This window comes from Rhipicephalus microplus, chromosome 1 (genome assembly GCF_043290135.1).
Source record: "Rhipicephalus microplus isolate Deutch F79 chromosome 1, USDA_Rmic, whole genome shotgun sequence".
In the NCBI taxonomy this organism is placed as follows: domain Eukaryota; kingdom Metazoa; phylum Arthropoda; class Arachnida; order Ixodida; family Ixodidae; genus Rhipicephalus; species Rhipicephalus microplus.
The window spans coordinates 279544016-279556498 of NC_134700.1; positions in this window are offsets into that span (position 1 = coordinate 279544016).

Sequence of the window (12483 nt, forward strand, 5' to 3'; positions counted from 1 at the left end):
CTACTACTACTACTACTACTACTACTACATGAATCGCGGACACACGACCCACGGCATAAAGAGCGTTTCCCTAAAATGAAAGCCCCCAGCGTAAATTTTCTTTTGCTTGTTCATCTTAAAACTACACGGACGCCATCTGCTTTATAACATCTGCGTTGGTTCATTCCACCAACAAATATAACGTAGCGGTGAATCCCGCAACGAGGTGGCTACGCAGTACATACATCGGGGACGACTGACCCACGCCACAAGGAGCTTTGCCCCTAAAACACCAATGACCCAATTGAATTCAAACCCGGGCCCATGATGTGCCAGCCCAGCATTCTACCACTGAATCACGCCAGTGCTTGGAACTCGTTTCTAAACTGGCCTTAGGCAGGCTTGATATCGGGAAAAGAAATCGCGTTAATACGGGTAAAAAAGGCGTTTTAGAACATTAAAGGGACAGCCAGGCGCCACACAATGCGAGTCGCGTAACAAGTGGGTCATCCAATGCTTCAGCCCATTACACAGCTTGTTCTTGATCACCTATTAACTATGCCGCATACCCACTTCAGGCACAATTCCTCATCGTCGTCAGCCAGTGCATAAAAAATTGCATAATATTCCTAACAAGTGTGTAGTAGATACCCCGCTTCTTCAAAGAATGACGAAGAATAGTATAGTGAATGCTGGCCTACTATGCAAAAATATCATTATTTATGGCCTATTGGGCACTCAGCATGCAGTGTACTTGTGGCAGTTACCCAAAGCGTGTTTAGAAAAAAGCTCTGAAAGTCCACTTTCCCAGCTTTCGCTGTGACTTCGCTGCGCGTTCTGCGCAGGCCTGACGTTATCTTTTTGATCATTTTTTTTATAATTCTCTGTCTTTCTTATACCCTATTTCCCCTCCCCAAAGCAGAGTAGCATACCGGATAATATCGTCTGTTTTACTCTCACATTGCTCCTCACTCTCTCCTTTTCTGCTCGTTATTGCAAAGTTTTCTTTTCTTTCTTTTTTTTCTTTTCTTTAATGAAAGCAGAGCTCAGCGTTTCGGAAAGTTCCGGCAGCCAGTCGTCGTAATGGAGTGCCAGAGAGATCATCTGTCTAAATTAATGTCGGCTACGATAGAACAATAGGGTGGTCAATGACCGCTTCGTAAACACGCAATTTCGGCTATATAGGCCGTTTCTCGATATATGAATAACTCCATTGATGAAGGCGACGCCCAGGCCACGGCCGGTTGTCACTGAAGGGTTGCCCATAGAGTTGGGGAGCTGCAGGCATACGGAAATCGAAGATAGGCCATATAAAATTTAGGCGAAGTGATCCGGGGCCTTTCTGAATGCGATGTATTCTGTAGTCGACTAGACTAATGAAGTGGAGCTTCAAAGAAGGCGAACCAACTTCGCATCATCTGTCCCTAGGAGTCGATTGCGAGGATCACGGTGATCTCTCCTTTGATCTCTTCTCTTTTAATTTTTGCTGTGTTCTTTTTGTGTGTTGATTGAACGACCACAAATGTTTGACGTCCTACAATACCTAATAGCGCTGTCCTAATACACTTTTCTAACTTTTTCGTAATCTGAAGTTCTTTCCTTTCTTTTTTTCAAGGATAGGAACACTCCAAAGTTAAACAGTGAAAGGTTTGCTTTGGAATGAGAGGTGAAGATCAGATATGTTTGCTCTTAGTGAATTGAATTTTTTTACAAAAATATAATGCACACACATTTTGCACAAGCCATTGCCTTCTTTTAATATTCGTAGAAAAAGAAAAAGAGAGAAATTGAACTGCGAAATATTGATTCACAGCTATCGAGTAAAAAGCCTCGCTGAATTCGTTAAGAGCTGGGCTATACAAACTGGATGAAGAGAAAACCGCGCCCGGGGTGAAACGAGAAGCCTGTATGAAAAGAAAAGAATAACAGAGCCCGAAAAGGCCTTGGATTGTTCACGACCAAGAACTGAAGAGAGGGCACTATATTGTTTGTCTTCCGGGACGTCTTCAAATTCACGAGTTTTCTCTTGTGTTGGTTATAATAATCTCACGAAAATGAAAGCACACTCCCCTTTATTCTTTTCTCTCTCCCTCTCCTAGCAAATAGGTTCCTTATTTTCTCAATTTAACTGACTCCCTTTACTGGGGGAGATAGAGTTCTTTCATAGTGTTCGAACAGGTCTTTTTGTTCTTTTACACACACACAAACACACACACATTACTATATATATGCGCACGTAGAGACACCAAAAAACACACACAAAATGTTGCATCTCATGGCCGCACTTCTGAGAACGCGTTGAAAAATAACAGGTGCTAACCCTTCATAGCACGCACGACGACAGCGCCGCCTTTCTTAGAAGAGCGGCACATTGAGTAACTCATTGTTCGTAGTAACTTGCGTCGTCTGGGCTGTTCTTTTATTCTTGTGTCGTTTCACGAAGATTCATTGCTCTTCTTCTCGGGTAATATGAACAATTTGCTCGTGTTTATTTTTTTATTTTTTTACATTAAGGGCTGTCTCCAGGCCCGCAATGCAATCTTGAAATCTTTCCCATTCAGACAATGACGAGAATAAGTTTTTTGGGGATTAATTTTGAGAACTAACTGACAGTGATGCTAAGCAGAGTATTGGGGACGTTATCAGCAGCAACAGCGATATAACTGTTAACTGTGAAGAAATAAAAGATGACAAACAAAAATCGGCGGCGTATCTGCTTGCTTACCTGGCAAAGGTCGTCGAAAGACGATAGTCGTCTGTCTTGGGAGAAGGAAAAAAGCGTTTATTCGAGGTTTAGCATGAAAAAATCGGGGAATAGGCACTGCGTGAGATATGGACGCTATCTGTCAGTGAATTGAAGAAAAAAAGTTTTTCTAGAACGCAAGGTCACTGGTAGGCAGCAGCAGAATGTCGTACTAGTGAAGCGTAAGAAAACCATGGAGGAAGTTAACCATAGAGGAACTTCCTCCATGAAGAAAACACTCGTTTTCTTCCGTCCTAGCGTGACACTGACAGCGCCGTCTAATAAGTATTGCGGTCAACATAATTACATATCTATGCACTTTTGAAATAAAGAAACACACTACCTGAATACCACGTACTGATGTTGCACAAAAACATGCGTAATGTTTGTTCTTTTGATTAGCAATGCCAGCACATGTGAACGCAAAAACCAGATCAAGATGGCTGGTCGCTTTGTTAAGAGTTAAAATTTCTCCATTGTGAAAGCATGACAGACGCAGAAAAACACACACACACTCAGGCCAGACAGGCCAAACTTTCTAGGTTAAGGTATAACCCTAAAAGGACTACCGTCTTTGACAACTTGCCGTTGAATCAGTCAGCTGCGTGGATGCCAACAGGCAGAAAGCGAGGGTTCCGCACTGGCCGTCATGGCTACTAGCGCCGCTGACTGACGCTCGCGGGTTTAAGTACACATGTGTGCCCTGTTAAGTGGATGGAGGGATGGCCGCCATTGCAGCTAAGTTGGTAGAGTATCTAATGTGTTATTCGGAGTTCGCATACTCGCTTCCTGCCAACAGCAAGTTATCTTCTGCGTAAGTTGGTGCCGGCTCTTGGCACAAGGCTGGCGCGGCAGAGACGGTAGCTCTCCCTTTTTTCCGTTTTTTTTCTTCCTGCACATGTTCTCACCGGCTGTATGCGTGACTTCCGCGCTGCGTGAATGTCACGGGTATTTTTTATTGCTGGGCTCCCTATATGCAGGATTTTAGTCAGTACGCAGGAACGCGCCGCCTATGTGCCGTTAGTTATCCGGCACCTGACTGAGGGTGTACTTTCGTTGGCATCATTGTCTGTTAGTTCTTGCCATATTGTGTCTAACAAAAAAAAGAAGAAAAACGAGCCTTTAAATTCTCTAAGTGATTATAAAAGGAAAAGATTTCCACGCCTTTCTTTCTTTGAGAATATGGTGTTCAAACGCCGGAGTTTAGGAATGTCTTCTGGAATACCAGCGTAGCATGCGTACAGACGAGGAGCACAGAAAGCATATGAACGAAAACCGAGTGGTGCGCCTTTCTCAGAAGGAAACCTTGGCTATTTGAAGGAAAACGTCTCCCAATTCAGGGACCAGCGACTTTCCGAGATGTGACACCTCCAGAGCTAACCAATAAGATACTTTTACCAGAGAACGAGGCGAAAATTTAACGTGGCACATCAGGTCTGGTTAGAAGCCGTGGTGGTACAGTAGTTTCGGTGCTCAGCTGCTAACCCGAAGAGAGAGAGATAAGTTTATTTACAAAAAGGCAGAGAGGTCGGCCTGAGCGATAGCTTGCTCTAGCCTGCTACTCTACGCTAACCCGAAGTTTACTGCTGAGCCGAACGTCACTGCAGCTGCGTCAGCTGATGACCCGAACGCTTCCGTTTTTGATGGAAACGGAAATGGCATAAAGGCCTACAAGGCGCGAATTACAGAACCATGGCTGGTCTAAATTTTCGGAACCCTCAACTACGGCGTGCGTAATAATTATATCCTGGTTTTTAAGCTTAAAACCCAGGAACTAATTATTACTTATTAGTGCTATGGCCCTCTTAGTGGAGTATACCTCAGTAACTTTGCAGCCATCATGGATGTAAATAGCCTTTGTTGATCGGCTTCCCTTCAAGAATAAAAAAAATCTTACATTCAAGAAAGAGTTAGGAAAGTGGAACACTGTACTCCTGAAACAACACCTGCCGGTGCAAAAAAGAGAAAAAAAAACGACACCCTAAGTAGATCAGCCAGTCATCATCACTGGCGTCCTATTTCATCGTCATCGTCATCAACATCATGATCAGCATGTGCCTGCATTTGATAGAACTTACCAAGACGGAGTACTAACGGTATACGATGTAAATTTGAAGTGACCGATTTCAATTTGATCGCTACTAGCTCAAAAAGTCAAGAAGCGACGGACTTTGTTGAATCTCTATCATTAAATATTACGCAAGAAACACAGAGAAAAGAAGCACAGCGCTGTGTACGCCCGCTAGTTTTCTGTTTCCGTGTTTTTAGGGGCGAAGCTCCTTATAGCGGCACCTGTTCGTCCCTCGTAGTCGTATTCGTAGTGTGTAACAAGTGTTACATTTTGACCTCCAAGGTGGTGCCGGAGGGAGCTTTCGCCTGTGCGTTGTTAACACAATAAAAAAATTCGCAGCGTGCGCGTTACTAAAAGCCGAATGCTCCAGTCTTTCATTCCCCACTAGCAGCCATTGGCATGTGCATTGAGCACTATCTGACAAGAAAGGGTTGCTACGTTATACTCGCTGGGTGTAACCTCCTTAGTTTTAGAAAGGTTTAGCGAGCGTTGAGCTGCAGTGCCATAAATACAATGAACTAGTATATACTACCAACTCGAGGTGGTTAAAGGTGGGAAGTAGATATGAAGCGCAAGCCGTAAGAAAGTAAAAGCCGAATTTTCCTGTCTTTCATTTCCCATTAGCAGCCATTGGAATGTACAATAGCACTCTCTGACAGGAATGGTTGCTACGTTATACTCGCTGGGCGTAACCTCCTTGGTTTTAGAAAGGTTTAGCGAGCGTTGGGCCGCAGTGCCATGAATACAGTGAACTAGTATATACCATGAACTCGAGGTGGTTAAAGGTGGGAAGTAGACCCGAAGCGCAAGCCATAAGAAAGTGCGCGTGTGCCACCTCTCGTTTTCGTTTAGTCATTGGAATTTCCGCTGGATGGCGGTGCTTATATATGGGGAATATATGATGAAAATATGCGAAATGGTACATGGAGTGTTGAATAGATGTACGAACGGACACACAGACAGATGCATGTATGGACGAATGAACGGACGCAGGGGTGGATGCATGGACGAACGCAAGGACGAACGCAAGGACGAACGCAAGGACGGACGCACGAACAGACGCACGCACGGACGGGTGGATGGACGCATGGACGGACGGAAGCAAGAACGAATGGACGGAGGAATGCTTCGCCCCACTCTTCATCATTCACTCCATGGATATGCTGCCATTTTTTTTGTGCTACATTTAAGGGTGGCATCGTTGCAACTCGCTCAGCAAGGCACCTTTCTGAAGTCGAATATCTCTTGGTCATGATCACACAAATTCTTCCGGAAGAGTTTACCTGATTTATTTATTTATTTATTTATTTATTTATTTATTTATTTATTTATTTATTTATTTATTTATTTATTTATTTATTTATTTATTTATTTATTTATTTAGAAGTACAAATACACCAGTCTTGCAAAATACTTGCAAACTGAACGTATAGGTAGTACTGCCACTCCGCAAATTATGATATTTCCACAATATATCTCGCTACACAATGCCACCTGGTACTGCAAACAGGATACGGTCGCAGATTTTAAAGTCCTATAGTCATGTTTAGTCAGTCGTAGATGCGCAGTGACGCTGTAGATATGGCGGTGTGAGAGGCGCAACATCAATCACGGAAATTATAAGTGTAGAATTCCCGCCACGAAAACTCAATTTGGCATCGGTGTGCTGTCGTGCGGTGTGCTGTCGTGACGTGATAGCGAGATCCCTGATGACATGTCGTCTCGGTGGACGATACAATCCTGTACCGACACACCAGGGAAACAGAGAATCCCTCAAACTTCCCAGAGTCATGGTTTAGCAAAGTGGGTGCGTGAGTCTGACATCCAACAAACTTATAGGCGTTTTCGGCGAAGGATCAAAAGTCTGCAATCGGCGTACTTGTCTAGCAAAATATAAGAGGGAGAAAATAAAGAAAACAGGGAGCGATAGGAAAGGTATGGATGCTAACCAGTTTCAAATAACCAATATGCTGCCCTGCACAGGGCGAAGGGATTGGGGGAGACTGAAAGAAAAGTAAATAAAGAGAAAAAACGAGGGGGATCACACAGCCCAGCAGTCTTGTGCGGTACATGGCACCTTATAAGTCCATATATCCACACGTTCAAGTTTCTAAGGACAACATAAGGAATTTTTTTTTCTAAAGAGCAAATAAACCTAGTCAAGTTCGTGTAAATTCCTGTTGAAATTAATGGACGAGCTGGGTATTAGTATTGATCTAGTTACCTCGCGCTGCGGATATGGTAAAAACAGCTCCCCAGTCCCTTACCGATTACAAAGCCACCCCATTGGTTAGTCTGCAACATTCGCGTCACGTCAAGCCCCGTACATGCATTTTGGATGACTTTTTTTCTGTTTTTACGCTGCGTAAGTCTCAAAGCTCACAATCGGCAGACACGAACTAATTTCGTGACCTCGCCCTCTGCGTTCCGACGTCATTCCTCTTTTAAAATGCGAAAAGAACGTAGCGGAAAACGTTATAACCAATAGAAAAGTAGAAGCCATAACCAATCAAGGTCGCTAAAACATGCCGGAGCAATCAGCAAAGAAGTGCGTACTAAGCTTTATGTTGACAGGGGCAGGCACTTGCCTCTTGCTACTGACATTTTATCCCTACTGCGTAATAAGAAGTCTGTCCAGGAAACAGAGTACTGAGAATAACAAGGCATTTTTTTGTTTTTTAAGAAAGTCTAACGTTTTTTTTTTTATGTTTTGCGGCATTCTAATAAAATAAACGTGAAACGAAATAGAAGTTTCCCACGTGGGCGGATGTACACCCAGTGGCAGTCACATTTTCCAAATTGGATAGACCATCATATACCCGGATGTGCCTCGCGGAAGTAACACCACAAAAGTTGCATGAAAAGTGGGACCACTCATATTTCCTCAGTCGCCCAGGGTATATTGCCAGACATTCTCGACACGTTGCGATGAAGAAACATATTGGAATAAAAGAAAGTTAAAACAAAGATTCTGAGGGTTGTCTCATTATTCATTATGTACCGTGTTTTAAACAAACTCGCCCCTTTGCGCCAACCATGCTCCGTACGTCGCGCTCAAACCAGCAAAAATTGGCTTCTTTACTGTTTTCCATTAAACACGAGCCAAGTTCGTAAACTTCTCTGCACTCGGGGATGGTTTTAGAAACGCGAACACTTTTTTTGTGGTTGGTGAACGGCCGTGTACGACGCAATTACTGAAATTCGAATCAATCAACGAGAGTTTGTTTAACCCAGCTCAAATACATTCAACAAAAAATAAAATATTTCGTGCAAACCTGACAAGGCCGTCATGTCGAGATGGACAAGTGCTTCCACTGTCCACTGTTTCGTCTGGTGAGGTTCTTGAATCACCTGGGGTTCTTCAACGTGCACTCAAATATGAGCACACGGGCCTACAGCACCTTCGCATCCATCGAAAATGCAGCCGCCGCAACCAGGATTCGATCCCATGACCTGCGGGGTCAGAAGCCGAGTACCTTAGCAACTAGAACACCGTAGTGGGGCAGCGGTACTAGACTAGTTTTCCAACTTGAGGGGACAGTGCCATCTAGCCAAGAATCCGAGCTATTCTCGCGTGCTGACTTAGATGACACAGGGCTCGGTAGGAGATTCCATCAGGTCCTGGTGCAGATGTACGTTTGCACGAAGCGAGTGCTGTCTTAAGCTCCTGGATGATGAACGGGAGGTTCAATCACGTAGGCGGACGGGAGACAATAGCTCCCGGGAGCAAGTGCGTTTTATAGCTCTTGGGGACCGCCGCGAAAGAACGAGCGTGCCACGAGCGGTCCCGCGATCATCGTTTTCCTCTTCTACCTACGATCGGCGAGCTCGTGGCCGGTGCTCCCAGCGCGTGCAAGACAGGACAACGGACATCGCAGGGACAAAGCTCGACCCTAAAGTGCTTAGCCTTTAAAAGCATGAAAGAGAAGTCAAAGAAATCCATTAAACAGACAGCATTACGCGGTTGCAAGAGTCTCGTAGACTTCAAGTCCTGCGGCATTATGGGCATTATGGTGGGCGTACGGGCGTACATAAACGGGCGTACATAAACTTACGGGCGTACATAAACATGCAAAATGTTTATAGAAGACATAACTGTCATTAGATAGCGAGAGTGTTTCTCTGAAACAATCTCCGATTACAAAAGATGAAATGCAGTGAGAGAGGGAGCGAGAGAGAGAGAGGAAGCGAGAGATGAAAAGGGAAAGATGCAGGAGGGCCGGATACGTACGAGTAAATGCACTATCACCGCAAAGAGACCGCGAAGAAAATATCGCAACAATGGCGCAACACAAACTGGTGCCACGTCTATAGCGTACCCTTTTTATCGCACATGGCTTTCTATAACGCTCAAGAAGACACTCCTGTTGCGCTGGCCTCGTCTCGTAAATATATATTCGAGGCTACAACCTTGCACCCATGGATGCGCCACGGTTGCTTGGGCCTGGGGTCGTTACCCGCGAGGTCCACTGGACCATGGCCTGGACGGGCTCAGCAGAAAGCGCATCTGATACGTACCATTCCACACTGTTTCTTTCTTTCAGCGCAATTCTCACACAAAGTGCGCTGAGCCAGCCGGCTATAGATTGCGCATCGTCTTGAGTGCGATCCCTCGCGTCGGTGCTGCAGTGTCACGTATGGCGTAATGAGCCAGGCCCCCTCTCCCCCTTTTTGTTCCCTTTTTTGTATTACCCAATCTTGCACCGCAGCGGGCTCACTGGCGCAAGTCTATAGGGAGAGCAAGCAGTGAATTCCGCTCTTAAAAGCAACATCTCTAGACGGGGCGAGAAAAGGGAGCAACAGAACAGGCTCAGGGCGGTAAGCAGGACAGTCACACAACAAATGGGTGAAAATACGTTGCTAACTGGGACGCAGGTGCAACTGTGCCGCGAACATAGGATAGACGTCCATCAGCTTAACGGCTGACGCAGACAAAAAGGAAGAGTGCTAAAGAGTACGGTGCAAGTCCTGCGGACGTCCAGTTTCCGAGATTCATTGTCATCGCCAGTGACCACCTTGACACGAATACTTCAATCAACTCAATATTAATACCCCGAAAACTTGTTAAACGCGAAGCATTTCTTAGCGAACTTCGGCGACTTTAAGCGTATCTATCTATCTATCTATCTATCTATCTATCTATCTATCTATCTATCTATCTATCTATCTATCTATCTATCTATCTATCTATCTATCTATCTATCTATCTATCTATCTATCTATCTAGCCGCCTACGACTTTTAGCTCTCCTGGCCGCTTCGATAATGATATCGATATCAAACTTGATATGATATAACATTACTGTATGAAGAACATATTTGACTAGTCATAATATGAAATTCATCATGTATGTCATGATTGTCATGATTTACATTTAATGGTCCTACAGCTCTTGCGGTGGTTTCGTTCTCATGGCATGTTGCAAAACTGGCATGGTATGACATGATTGCATGGCGAACACAAGCGACAGACCCTAACATATGAAAATCATGACATGTGTGTCAAGTAAAAACATGGCTACATGCCCCGCTCATGATGCGCTCACGGCCGTTTCGCTAGCATCACATGTACCAAGCTCGGATATCACGCGACGTGAACGGACGACATAGGTAAATGACACATACAAACATGATAATCGTGACATGCGTGTCATGTAACAACATGACTACATGCTACACTCGTGATGCACTCGCAGCCATTTCGCTAGCTTCACATGTGCCAAATTTGGTCTTACGTGACGTCAATGGATGACGAAGATATGTGACTGGCGCAAACATAATAATCAAATAATCATGAGATGGGTGTCATGTGAGAACATGACTACACGCCACAGTCAAGGCACCAATACACTTCAACGTGACCTGGCGCACGTGCGCGCCAGTGTTCGTTTCGGCGCATCACGCTGGCGTTGCCACGCCAGGCGCTGCCCCTGCCATATACTCGCAGGCACGCGCCGCGCTGCATTGCTTTGACGCATGCGCGTTTCAGCTCGTCTGACGTTCCTCCGTCACGATAAAAGGAAGGCACAGTGTTGACTGGGTAACACATTGGCGCCAAATGCAGCATGTCAAGTTTCGCGGTGGTTGCCGTCGGGTTGTGACGATGGTGGTGGTGGTGGTGGTAAAAAACATTTATTTCAGAAAAAGTTTACTAGAGAGTGCCGACGTGGCCCATCGGCGTGCTAGAGTGGCAAGACCCTATTCCGGGACGCCAGTGGAGCTGGAAGCTGCCCGTGCGCGCTCCACCAAGGAGCGTTGTGCAGCCAAGGTAGAGCAGCCGAGCAGGTGCTCCTCCCAAGCCTCTCTAGTTGGGATAGGAAAAGGGGATGAGAAAGGGACGGGATTAACTGGGCACGATGCTACGACGTGATATGTGTCGGCGAGCACATGACAGGTCGAGCAGGTGCCATTGATTTCCGGCAAAAAGTGCCTGGCGACCGCCGGACTTATAAAGGTGTTCGTCTGCAGGCGGCGTAGCAGTCGTTCGTCCGCTTTCTCCAAACCGCGTGCGGGGTCCGGGTAGAGGCGGCGCGAAGCCCGGTAATAAGCCAAAATTTCGCGAAAGCGCGTCAGGTTGGTATTGCCAGATTCCGTCTCGGGACATGGAGGGGCAACGGCCCGGACATGAGAAGCGCGGGCAGCGGCATTTGCCGCCTCGTTGCCGGGCAGGCCCGAGTGGCCTGGGGTCCACACTATACGAATGGGATGAGGGTTAAAGCGCCAAGAGGCTGCCTGTAGTAGGCTAGCCGCCAGCGGAGCAATGGAACCCTGAAGGTACTGAGAACAGGCCGAGCGCGAGTCCGTCAGGATGGTGCGTGAGGCAGGGTTAGAGGCGGCCAAAGCTATGGCAACCTCTTCAGCGTGCGTTACTGTGTCTGCTCGAAAGGAGAGGCCATCTACGTGTTTGCCCTCTGTAATCACGGCAGCCGTGAAGTGACCCGAGGGGGAGGGACCCGAGACGTCCACGTAGAAAACACCAGGACGATCGGAGTGTCGCGTATGAAGGGCCGCGGCGCGTGCTAGTCTACGGCCAGGATGGAGGTCAGGGTTCATATTACGGGGTAGAGGTTCCACCCATAGCTTTTGACGCCAGAGCTCTGGTACCGGCTGCAGAGGGTCTTGGTCAGATATCGGGTTAAGGCCAAGTCTGTGTAGAAGACGGCGCCCTGAAGGCGTCTGCGACAGTCGATTGATTTGGTTAACGCGATGAGCTTCGCGCATCTCTGCAAAGGTGTTGTGTACCCCCAGAGCCGTGAATCGGCTGTTGGAAGTTGCAATAGGTAGGTCCAGAGCGCGTTTGTATACTGAACGAAGAAGGACGTCCAGCTGGTGCTCGTGTCGACGACGCAGGCGAAGGTAAGGCAAGGCGTAGAGGACGCGACTGGTCACAAACGCGTGGGCCAATCGGAGGGACTGAGACCCGCGGAGGCCGCCGCGCTTGGTAGAAACTCGCCGTATCATGCGGCTCACCTGTTCGCTGGTGCGTCTGAGGCCTGCTATTGTACCCTTTGGATCCAAGGACGATGTGAGGTGAAGGCCAAGAACCCGAATATTTTGCACTGACGGGATGGGCCCGGACGGAAGAAAAATTTGAGGCGGCGGTAGCGGAGAGACTGAAAGAAGAGCCGATTTAGCTGGAGAGCACTCCAGGCCGCATGAACCTGCGTAGGTGTCCACCAGAAGGGCAGCCT